This window comes from Nilaparvata lugens, chromosome 2, assembly GCF_014356525.2.
Source record: "Nilaparvata lugens isolate BPH chromosome 2, ASM1435652v1, whole genome shotgun sequence".
Taxonomy (NCBI): Eukaryota; Metazoa; Arthropoda; class Insecta; order Hemiptera; family Delphacidae; genus Nilaparvata; species Nilaparvata lugens.
In genome coordinates, this window is record NC_052505.1 from 79,017,798 (window position 1) to 79,031,137 (window position 13,340).

The following is a 13,340-nucleotide window of genomic DNA, read 5'->3' on the forward strand; positions in this document are numbered from 1 at the left end:
AATAAATCTTTGAATTCCTGGTGAATAACCATATTCACACTAAGAATCTGTTTCAAACTGTCTCAGGTATCATATAACATTTTTCAATGTGATGGTATAATCTATAAAAATTGAATTATATAATAATTATGAAAGCCGATTCATCATGAAGCTATACAATATGTTGCAGTTTGAGCAAGGTGCGTTATTTTGTCTTCCAAATATCATAGATTCATGACATAATATGCATTCATAATACAATGTATATGAGATGACAGCCTTCATGTTGAATTTATTCCCAATAGTAAAAATGAATTAAAGAAACCACACTTGAAAATGAGGCCCATGAAACAGAAGAAGGTTGATGAGATGCTTTTACAGGAACATCATAAGAAATTAGGCCTATCCCTAATAAACTTTGATTCGTCGGTCCCGGCTGTCTGAAAAGCAGTCGTTAGGACATGTTAGAGGCCCTGGAATCGATAAGTTTCGACCTGAAAACTCTGACACCAGACCAGATCAGTTGCGAACTGAAATCTCTGACACCAGACCTGAGCCAGCCAGGTCACTTGATATTATTATTATATGGCCCCTTCTTTCATACTATCATACCCCTTCTTCTAATTCACATATTTCATTGATTCGAGCATAATGATTCGAAAAGAAAGATTCTTGCCTCAACAAATTTTAAAATCCCGTTAAGAATAACAAGCCTGCTTGTAAACTGATAAATAATGAATGCGTCAACAGCCTCTATCCCCTGGTAGCGTTGAGTGAAGATACGATATAATAAAGCAGGTTTATCGGCGGAATGAAGTGCGAAAGTTATAAATTGTCGAGGAAGGCGGCGGTGGGTGAGGTGGTTACGGTAAAAAGCCGACAGCGGGCAACAGTGAACAGGTTATGGCGGGCATATTGGTGTTTTTCCGGGTGCTGGAGCTGATAAGAAGGCAACCGCCTCCGCCTCCGCCACCTCCGCCGCCCCGCCACCGGATTTGGATGCGGGTGTTCAAAGGCCCAATGCCGGCCGGGAACAATGAACACCAGCCACTGCCTTATAAATCAGTTTCAGCTGGGATTTCGAACAATCGCGGCAAACCGGAGCCGGCAACTGCTTCCGCGATAGGATAAATCAGGGCCCCCTACCCCCAAACTCACCCGCCCCCCACCACCAACACAGGCACCGAAAAACCACCTCACTTCATAGTACAACAAGGCCAACAACACTCCTATTTCTTATAACTCTCAAGTCTTCAACCTGAGTAAATTTGCTTGAATCCTTTAATCTCTACCAATACTTGTTACCTACAAATATATGTTGCAGGTTGAGTAAGGAGCCTTATTTTGTCTTCTGGGTATCGGAGATGATATCCAATCAACAGGTATTCTGTTTCAACACATTACAGGAATTAACACATATTCTATTGGGAATAAATGCAACATGCACTTGTCATTTTCATTTCATTTACATTTTATTTTTAATACATGCGTCATGGATCTCCGATATTCAGAAGACAAATAAGTTACTCTACTCAACCTGTAAAACATTTTGTAGTTAACGAGTATTGAGAGGTAGTAAAGGAATCAAGTATATTCACTGAGGTTAAAGACTTGAGTTATAAGAAACTGATGTGTTGTTGGCTTTGTTACGTTCCCATAAAGGCTAAATCACTCTCTAAAGATTATTAAACAAGGAAAGACAGAAACACCAATGTTAGAGGGTATTCGTGTATTTCCGTGGAATATGGATATGATATGGATATAATGATATGATCAGTCAATATTAATTCATTCACATTGATGTGCATTAATTTTCTGAAGAGAAGCATGAATAGGGTTAGTTATGAGAAATAATAATGTTCAAGTTGTATAACATACTAGTTTTTCATTTATAGAACTCCACAAACTGATAAAAGTAATGATTTGTCACTGATTCCCAATAGAAGAAAACTTTAAAATAATTTCATGAGAATGTTGCTGATTTCATTAAAAACTACAACATTTTTTGATACCTGTTGATTGAGTTTAGAAGAATTGGAGACAAAGTTCAGTTGATTTCATGCATGAGCTAAGATATTTCCTGAATTTCCAAAAAAATGGGGCAAGAAATTCCTATATTTTTCCCCTCTTTCTTGCTCAATTCCGCTCTCATTCACCTGCTTTCTTGCTCAACAATGTTGCTGCCATGATTGATTCAGCGACGACTGGAGCAAAAACGGAATGACAGCTCCAATATTCTGATAATGAAATATGCCGAGTGCAAAATCCAATATCATTTCTTGCGAATCTGTGATTGTTACTTGGAGACAAATTGGCTGAGCTCTGCGTGTCTCGCAGTTACAGAATTTATTCGGCAGGCAGGTACCGTAGTGGAAATGTTCTCGTTGTCAAGGCAACGACAACCAGTCAAGACTCCAATAATTTGAATAGCGCGGATGCTTTATCACTTCAAATATCCCTGCAGTGAATGCTGTTGAAGATGTCTTTCTTGAAGAAGTGGGACAAATTTATTTCCGAAAAAGAGACTTGTTACCTTGTGAAGAGGGAACTGTGAGTTGTGAAGTGGAGAGTGAAGATCGTTATCATTTTTGGCTAGTCGTTTCTGAACTCATTCCAACTTCACTGAGTCCGTTTCCAGTTCACTTTTAAACTTTTCGAGATCAAATATTGGTCACGTTCATTAGAGTACCCATACCTCAAACAAAAAAGTTTTCAAAGAAATTTGATATGGGATGTACTATTTTGTATGACTGATTTTAATGATGATTTACTTCTTATAAATGGTATATCAATTTGGCAATCGGCCTTAGTCTTTGTTCAGGAGTTGATAAACTTGCTTGGAACTTTAGGGACTCGCCAACTTGTTATAGTATGATTGTGAAATAAAATAGTTCTCTAGCTTTTATGAAAAAGGTGGGCTGGACATACTTATTGTATGATTTTGAAGTTATAACGGTGAGGGTTAGTTGCGAATTACATAGACAAGAATCCTAAAGAAAATATAAAAATCGGTTGACATCTCCTGGTAAAGCAATTTAACAAAAATCATCAATTTGAGAACAGTTTTTATGTAAAGAATAAGCACTATTGTCTGATTCCTTGTTCAAAACGTTTGACATCTCCAGGTAACGCCTTAGCCAGAAATTTGTCAAGAAATAATAAACATTGCACTATTCTACGAGTTTTCTCATTTCCTCCAATAACTGCTCCTGAATCTCAATGTGATTCTATTTTTGAACATAAGAACTTTGTGTGTGTTTAAAGATGATAAGGATGAATCAACAACGTTTAATAGAGCAATGACCATCATGCTGTATTGGAATTTCTTGTAAATTGATTATTTCAAATATAATACTACATCACATGAGATACGGTAATCATTCAACAAGCACTTGAAGAGCTATATGTTCAATAAAAACACACATATATTGTCAAATTCTACACAGTTTATTTCGTGGGAATAACTGTCAACTTGAAAATGTGACGTGTGTGGTCACGAAGCCATGGTACTGTACCAAATAAAACTGTGAAGAATTTGACAACATATATGTGTGTTTTTATTTAATAACTAGCTGACCCGGCGAACTTTGTACCGCCAAATAGTTGATGCATCTCATGACAAAGTTTAGCTGGATGCACACCTCAGAATCTATAACCCATACTAACAATCTTCAAATCCGGACCATCCTATTATTTTTAATTGACCAAATAATCAGTTCAGTATACTATTTCATGTGCGTGTACGATAAAATCATTACTGACAAATTATTTTATCACACATATAATTAATCGACGTGTAGTTTAAGCTATGCTATCTTTTTGCATAAATCACATGTGATCCCCCGTTCACTCCTTTCACTTACTCAAAACATTCAGGGATTTTAAAACTTTTATTGAAAAAATCTAATGCGTGACCTTGGAAAATAGCTGGAAAATTAATTGCTTCACAAACTATTCAAATAGTTGGTGAGTGACGATGAACCCTTATGTCGGAATTATAATTGGAGAATCGAGGGTTTCGATAAAAATCAATAGTACAAAATTGATTACTTTTATCAGTAATAACTTTAAATATCAACTTCTATTAAAAACTTGCAGTTAACTCGTGCTCCGCAAGGGTTCAAATAAAAACTTGACCTACTGAAAATCGAGAATAGGCCTATAACCATCCTCGATAAATCAAATATTGAAAAAGATCGATTAATAATAAGTAACTGAATATATGACATTAATAACTAAAATATGTTATAACTGTAACTAATATAAATGTAACTGAATGATTTAGTTAACTGATATTTGAATAAGTAACTGGCTTCGGAGGATTTTAATGGATTTCATTTATATAGATGATTAACCAACTCGAAAAAAATAATTTACTAAAAATAAAGTAATTCTAAACACCGAAGACAGCACAATTATTCGAAACAAAGAATTGTCTTTAACCTGAGGCCGTACTGCTGGATGGTTACACCACGGAATAAGCATAAAGTAGTGTTTCTTTCCTCTGTGGTTACACAAAGAACAGTCATTTTGTTCCTAGTCGGGGCGTTTAGAATAAAATACATGAGTGATTATGGATCAGTACACACGCTATCGATGTACACACGTCTACTATCTATCGATGGCTGTTGGATGACGCAATGATTATAACAGCTGATTTTTATTTCTGTGTGTGGCAAGCTCACAAATCTTCTCCCATGAGGATTACATGTGAACTTTGAAGGACCGTAGGAAAGAGTCCTGAAGTCGGATTATAAATTTGATAGGCCATAAACCTGGTCCTGAACATAACGAACACAACAAAAAAAAATCATCAAATTCGGTGCACACATAAAAAAGTTATTGAACGTCTTAATTTGAGGCTCGATTTCTATTTATATAGATGGAACGGTTCTACAATATTGACAATGACTCAGTCGAAGTTTTAGCTACATGTTCTTCAAAATCCAAACAATAATGAAGCAAGTATTTTGATTATTATTCTAAGTGTGAAACACTTGTGTAGTATAGATGAAGAGAGTGCAGTAGGACAAAATATTTGGTCGACTAATAAGATGCTGACTGGAATGCTGGTAGGTGGATGTGGCCAAGCCTGAAGGTGGAGAACAGAACAAGATCGACAGCCAACACAAAAACGCCTGGCAAAGTTTGGCCAAGTTGGAAAAAAGGCTAGCAGGCAGAAATTGAAAGGCGAATACTATTAAAGGCTTTGGAAAGTGGATGTATAAAAAGTGTAACCCTTCTGAATAAATAACAGTAGAGAGCAGGCGGAGTGGTAGCGGTGAGGGGGAGGCAGACAACGTAATGGATGAGCTGAGAACTTTTGAATGGAGGCGCAATTAGATTTTCTTTCAGCGCCGGAAATCCAGACTCTGATCGTGGAGGAGGCCCCATGAGGGTGAGGAGGATCGTGGGAGGAGGAGGAGGAGGAGGTAGAGGAGTGCCCAGGCCATTACCGAGCTGAGATGAGAAGTTGCGGATATTAGGCTGACGTTGTTGACGCCTCCCAAACGCCACTTCTGCCCTCATAATGCTCGTCGAGATGATGATGAGGAAGAGAATGTAGCTCATGATGGTAATCATAATGTTGATGCTGGGTGTAACTGTTTTCTTTTGTTTTTCTTCCCGATGCAATTATTGATTGTCGGATCACATTGATTGAAATAAACAAGGTTATCAAGTGAGGTGCAGTCCTACCAGAAGAAAATACATTTGAGAAGGAAAGGTTACAAAGATTAAAGGTATGGAGATGGAGATAGAGAAACAAATTCCTGAATAAATTAAAAATACTAAGAAATTGTCAAAAATATTTTTATTTTCATTCAATATGAATAAATACCACAATATCAACTTCTTGTTAGAATTATTTGTTTACACTTTTAAATGAATCAATCGATCTAGAATAAATCGATGGTTATTTGAATCAATACCTAGCGAATCAGCTGATTGTTTGATCAACCAATATAGGTTGAATTATAAAGTTTACTCATAAAAGATGTATTATATATACTAGGGAAGGTTTATGTATAGAAATACGGACAACTATTATTGCTGTATAAATATTTATTACAATCTAAAAAAGTATGAAAATCAAGAGTATACAAAACTCGTATAAAAAACTAAATATATATATATTACATGTTAACATCGTAGATCGCGATTTATTTATCAGAATAGTTTAAGATAATCACTCTATATATTTATAGAAAAACTTTTATTTATTTTTTCTATTATAAAGTTGAAGAAGCCCTGGTTCTGAAGCAACCAATGGTATTGAGTTTGCTAAATTAAAAGCCAATCAGAAAGAAGCTTACAATTCGTTCAAGGAAGTGATAAAATTTTTCTGAAAACCACTTTCTTCTGGCTTGTGATCTCGTTCTGAGAGGATGCACATGGAGTTTAGGGTTCTTTCTTCCTTTAAATTTTAAAATTATCAAGCCTATCCCTTTTTTAAATGTGAAATATTTGTGATTAATGTGTATTTATCTGTGAACTCAGTGTTGTTGAAGAGTTCGTAATTTGTAATCAATTCCCATAAATATATCTTTAATTCGGAGAGAAATCTATAAGAAACCTGGACCACGCGCTAGCCAAGCAGAGACGAAAGGGACCTGCATAATTAATTATTGGAAATAATTAATTCATTCAACGAGACCGTCAAGAACATCATTAATGTGAGTGTTAGATCAAACGAGCTCGTTAAAAAGGCCTTTCTGTTCAGAATTGGGGAATTAATTAAAGCGCTATATAAATAAATTTGAATCAAGGAAATTTAGCAACGTGTTGAGTGCTATCATATAGTTTATAAGAACGTTTTATGAATTTATTTGATATATGTAGGAAGCTTACTTCCATGCACGGCACAAACTCATATAAAACCCTGAGATCTTATGTTTTAAATATCAATTTTATTATTTATTATTTGCTAATTGATCAAAGCATGTCCTATTAAATCTATCGACCGAACAGGTTTTGAATTGTAGAATTCTGAATTGACTGGAAGTACAAGTATCAGTATTAAGTATAATATATTTATAAATCTTTAAAGCTAACTATTGTGAATGCTAGTAAACCTTGTGATAATTATTCAAATATTAGAAAAGAATTTATTTAAAGAAAATTATAGATATAAGAATTTTATATATATTGTTTTATGGGAATATATTTGTGTTTTATGTCAGCATACAAAATCAGAGAAATTTTTATTATATCCTAACTCATCTCGTGATATACAGTTTGAGCTGTCTTGGTACCAAGAAATATTCGTCTGCAGCATATAAAATGATTAAATCACTTAATATTGATCTTATTGAGAGCACTCAGTATTTATCATCCTTTGATGATAGTCACATTGTTCTGCCAGAAAAAAAATATATATTGATAATTATATTAATAAGGTTCCAGTTATATCATATAAGGATCCAGAGAGCTTCAAGAACTGGCGTTGTAAGTTCTAAGGAATTTCAGAAGGATAAATCGGTGAATACCTGTATTCATGACAAGTGTTTTAAGGATCAACTAGAAAAAACTATAGTTGGTCTTTATTATTCTCTATTGTGTACATGGTTACTGATAATCAGTCATCAACTATCTTTCTGATTTCCTTATTAGTATTCTTCAAGAACTTCACGGAAGCAGCGGTAAGAATTATTAATCACCAGTCATTGAACCTTGTGGTGATTAATTACATTTGGAAAATTCATGTATCTACCACTGAGTTAAAGCTGCGGTTTGAACCCAGCAATTTTGCGAGCCGGACGGCCTTAATTATTTGTGAATTTATTCACAAATTAGGGACTTTAGCAACTGCTCTTAAAAATATCAAATTTACCATTTTACATAATATCACCCAACAAGTGAGGCAAAGGTCTACGTCTTCACACTGTGATGTATTCAAGTATGGAATATTCTATATTATCATAATATAAGATCTTGCTTGGGCAATCGAAATTTAACACATAAGTTATCTTGATATTATTGTTGTGAATTTTTCCAAAAATTAAAAAAAAATCAAGAAGAATTTTCAGTGTACTGTGGTTAAATGAAGAGGAAGAGAAACAGAGGATGATGGAGACATAGAAACGGCTTGAGCTATGAAATCGTCCTTCTATCAATTGTGTTTTTATTTCATATTTATAGTTCGCTACGAATTAATGGATAAATGGATCGATGGATGAACGAATAATGAATTTAATCTATTATAGTACACAATAATTCATAACTGAAAATATATTTTATCCCTGGAATGGTGGGAGTTTTCTATTGCTAGTAACTGACATGGAGGAAGCGTGCGATACCTGGAACAAGGGGATCAAGTTTCGTATGTAGGCGTGCAATTTACGACAGAAATGCTGACATTGGTTTAATATGGAACCAGAACAAGCTCTTCATTTAATTCCAGCTAGGCTCATCCCTTACTTGCCTGTACGCCCCGGGCTATACGATGGTTTGAGTGCCTCCGGCAATGCAAAAATTAGCTTGTTATAATCAAATTTCGCTATCAAACCTCCAATCAGGGAGATTGCCGGTTTTTTCGGCCCCACTCAGGTTGTGTTCCTGCCAATATCACAGCCGGTGGCGAACCACATTCGTTGGTTTTTCTGCTGAAAAAAAGCCCTGCACCACTACCATACTCAACATTAATTATTTTTCAGCAGAAAAATGTCGCTTTTCTCTGTTCACCTTTTCAATTTCGCTGTAAAACTTTTGCAGTGCCAACAAACTGTAATTGTGTAACTATTTATTATTATTATCATCTCACTCGTTGAAGAATATGTTTATATAGGAGTGGCGTGGATTAGACAAAAGGCAGCGCCACGTCAGTGCCATACAGTAAATTTGAATAAATAATATTGGTTATGAGCACTACCTCCGTAAACAAAGCCATAGTGCAAGCTGATAACGTCAGCAAAGGTAGGGCTCCTACACTAATAAAAATCTGGTGTGGCGCACTCACACAACTTTCCTTGCCGTTATGAAAATTGATCACCTGACGCTAGTGTGCACGCGCATCTCAAGTCTACTATTCAAAGATTTGAGCCAGCTGGTGACAGTAACGCTAGAAACACACGAGGTCTGCTATCTCTTCAAAGTGAATGATTTAATAGAATCAACAGTTTGCAATTGAATAATCACATTTTCTCAAATTTCAATTTTAAGAAAAATGTTACTGATCATTAATTGTTTACGGAGGTAGTATGAGTAGGCATGCAAAGAATTTATTATCCCATGATCTTATTTTAATATTGAACACAAGGAAAAATATTCCTACAACTTTATCTACTTGCTCAACTTTCTCTCAATGTTTGTTCATTTCAATGAATTGGAGTACATTTGCTCGTTTCATTGATAACTCAAATACTAATGAAAGATTCTCATAATCCTGAACAAGCTGAGAAATTATGATCAAGTAACAATGACCTGATACATGCTTGCACGTATGGAGTGATCTGCTGGATAATCCAGCTGAACTTTAATGTACATACCCCTTCAAACATGCATTTGAAATAGATATTGGAGAGTTTCCAAAGCGAGTGGATCTATTCCGGGATGTTTACTTACCAAGCTGACAAGACGCTGAAGCGATTAATCAAGTCAGGCGGTCACGTGCTCGATATTGATGTCATTTTGCCTGAAAAAGTTGAAACATCAGTATAATTCCAATTCGAAAATGGAGGCTGAAATTCAAATTTGAAAGAAAATCATTCAGAAAACTTGAAAGGGAGTGAGATTATTGTATTATTGAAGTAAGGTAGTGTGTCAACGTAATATTGCTTATCCTATTTCAAAGCAGACCATTGTTTCGATGCATGGTACAGTTATAACAGGAAGTCAATCCATATATGTTCATCGAAGACAGCAAAAGCCAATTTATGAGCGATTTGTTCTCGATCTGTTTCTCAAACAACTTTTTTCGACGAAATAGATAAGAATTTCCATAAAAATTGTCCATAGAGTAGGTATGTCGACCCTCATTCAACATTCAATCTGATTTTGCAGAGAATCTAATTGAATCAAGACTACGAATATTATGCCTATAGATATTCATCATGTGAGTCCATATGAACTCGAAACATAATATATATAGTGTGCCTAACATTATTATTACGATTATTTATTATAATAAATTGATTAGTATAATTATGATAAAATTCCAACTTTCAATCCGTATATGATTCAAAGCATATTCGATTTATTGGCTAATCTATCCTTTCATGATTATTCAATATTTGAATACTCAGTATTCCAAATGCAATCACCACTTTCGGTTAACGTTCCCTACGGATAATCAAACCTTCGTCAGTAGAGATTATTATTTGATATTTGAAGATGTTATTGGATTCTTTGAAATTAAAATTGTTTATAATATTGTCAATTTCGTCGTTCTGACATAATATTTGTTTCTACTTGATTATTTTGTTTAATCTGTTAGAATTTTGTCAAATTCCATTTAAGATAACCCAGTAACTAGTTTCAATTTTTTTAGGCTTTTTTTGTTTTTTGCTTTATTGTTTTCTGCGTTTTTGAAATTACGGAGAGATTCTGCAACATCAGGGCATTGTCGACTTTCATCTCCAACATTCAATCTGATTTTTCAGTGAATCTAATAATTGTATCAAGACTACGAATATTCTGCCCATAGATCGGATATCCATACCAATTTCACTACATACCTGATTACGAAGTCTACAAAATTAGATATATCTATCCAATGATGAATGTATCTAGGATGGAGGAATAGTATATTATGTCACAAGGACGGGAAGGGCCCTTCTGCAGGCGAGACGTTTCTAGTCGAGGCGTTAGCCGAGACTAGAATTTCATTCGAGCACTGCAGAAGACATTCACGTCCAAGTAACTTACACTATTTTTTGTCATAATAATCCAGAAAAGAATAATTGAGAAACAGAAAACATTACCTGCTTGTGCTGACATTACTACATGCATTCTATAAACATAACCTAGTTTACAAGTTTCGAATCGAGAATTTCTTGACTGTAGTTGACAAAATTTCCACCTGGAGCGCTAAAAGGCGGTTTTCGTACAACTTTTGCTGCTCCAAATTCGGAACTAGGAAACATACTCGACTGTAAAGAAAACATTTGATTTTATTACAGTACAGTATGCTGTAATGAGAATCATATGTTCATTTTTTCTACAATCAGCTGTTTTCCGGCTTGATTTCATGTATGTAAAACAGCGGGAATTGAATGACTATGACAAAAAATCATTTTTTTATATTTCGACCATAAATCATACTGACTGTACCAATTTCACTAAAAATGAGGAACAGTTTTGGGCGTTAAGCCTGTTGTTCCTTTCCCAATGATTCATAATTGAGTATGATAGTGAATGTATCAATGTAAAATAAATAAATACTCCTTCACAATGCCTACACAATTGAAAATAATGAATAATCGGGGATAAAAAACTTTGAATATTCTTGGATTCCTTTGTATAAATAAATACTCCTTCACAATGCCTACACAATTAGAAATAATTAATATTTGGGGATAAAAAACTTTGAATATTGTGGGATCCCTTTGTATCAAATGGAATGATCATTTTGAGTATCGATCAGTGTTTGGGGAATGAGAGGCAGGTGGATTTGGCCCATTCTCATCAGCAACGCCTGACGCCTGACGTGAGCCCCATGTCTCTAGGTGTTTACATTGGTTGTGCCGGATCACGCCCTCCCCATAGAAAGGCAAGTAAGGCTTATCGATTGTAAACACAGAGTGACGGCTGCAGCCTGCTACGCTAACGCCGCCTGCTCAACAGGCCGAAAAAATATCGGCCAACCGACTAACAAACAGAAAACGGAGACCAAACAGAGAAACTGGCTTGCTGAAGGGGTGGGGAAAACAGGGAAAGAAAAGGGTGATCAAACAGAAAAACTTGCGGATGAGCTTCTTGTAGAATGGGGTGAGATGCAAGAGAGAGAGAGAGAGCTCCCAAAAGAGAACAAAGTGCGATAAGATGTAGGCTATAGCAAGAGAATGCAGTAACAGAGAACAAGTTACATAAGGAAAAGAATGGAGAAAGAGCGTTCAATCTTGAGAAAAAATTGAATAGACTTGAAACGTTGTCAAAAATCCACTTTAATTGAATAAAAATTAATATTTTACAGGAGCATGATTCCTATGTGGTCACACATCATCAGCTGTAAGTTACAGTAAAGTTGGGAAGTGGAAAGATTCCAACTTAACAAAAATTATTCAATTATGGGAAAGTTCCACAACATCAACATTCACGCTACAAACTTAATTTGAGAAAAATGTATAAACATGAAGTAGTGATGGATTGGTTCTTCGTATATCAGCACTTTATACGTTATCCATAGATTATGATATTATTGTATAAGGAGAGGAGAGAGACTGTGACAGAGATACTCGTACTAGATTGCGAAATTGAACGAGAATTGACGAGGAGCAGAGAAAGAAAGTTTTCATGGGAGGGAAAATTTTGTGAGAAAAAAGAAGAAGGGGAATGAAGACAACAGAGAAAGGGGGTTTAAGCAACAGAGGAGAGGTTGCATAAGAAGATAGTGAAAAGATAGGAAGTTCACATGAGAGAGTGTAGTAGAAAATTAGATGAATTCTATGAAGAATTGATTGTATGAAATATCTAGTGGATTTCTAGTGGATATCAATTAGTTGAGAACTAATTTCATGAATAACTCTCTTCCTGAGTAGATAAGAATAACGCTGAGTAGATAAGAATGAGAACGGCCTGACGTACTGTTTTTCAGCTCCTGTTTATTCGAAAATAACTCGGGTACTTTGTGACTTGCAAGATTGATATTTGGCATAAAGTTAATAGTGGTGAAGTTGATTGTGATCACGAAGTTTCGAATTGATACGTACAATAGTTTCTGTGGAATACGTGAATATATTTTTCTTGTTCGACATGATTTCTCAAGGAACGCGTAGCAAGCAGCTAACCGGCAAAGATAAGGCTCAAGGCAACAACAGCCCGGCCGGAGCTCCTCGACCCCGCTCCTCCTCATCATCCACCAGTGAGGGGCCGGCTTGCGGAAAACAGCTGATTCGGGACACAATATCTGAATTTCTTGCGGAGGACAATCAATTCGACAATATTGTTGAACGATTGTTTGAAAAGTTTTCTGCCAGGCTGGAGGAATCAGTGACGGCAGCTATTAGTGTTAAATTCGAAACCAGGTTTGCGGAGGCAGAGAAGAAGATTGCCACATTAACCGCTCAAGTAGACAATATGAAAAAATTGTCTGCGGTACAAGTTGACGAGTTGGAGCAGTATCAACGGAGAAATAGCGTGCGAATTTTTGGGTTGCCAGAGGAGGGAGGTGAAAACGTTTCAAGCATTGTTACGGACTTCTTCCG

The 13,340-nt window shown here is 35.6% G+C and overlaps 1 protein-coding gene across 2 annotated transcripts in view; it reads right to left on the reverse strand.

Annotated features, from left to right (window-relative positions):
* LOC111046679 (chaoptin) overlaps positions 1-13,340 on the reverse strand; it is a 278,433-nt gene that overhangs the window by 128,129 nt on the left and 136,964 nt on the right. For both annotated transcript variants that reach the window (XM_039421831.1, XM_039421832.1), the window contains one exon: positions 9,541-9,610. The gene's annotated coding sequence lies outside the window, so the exon portion shown is untranslated. The remainder of the gene's footprint in view (positions 1-9,540; positions 9,611-13,340) is intronic.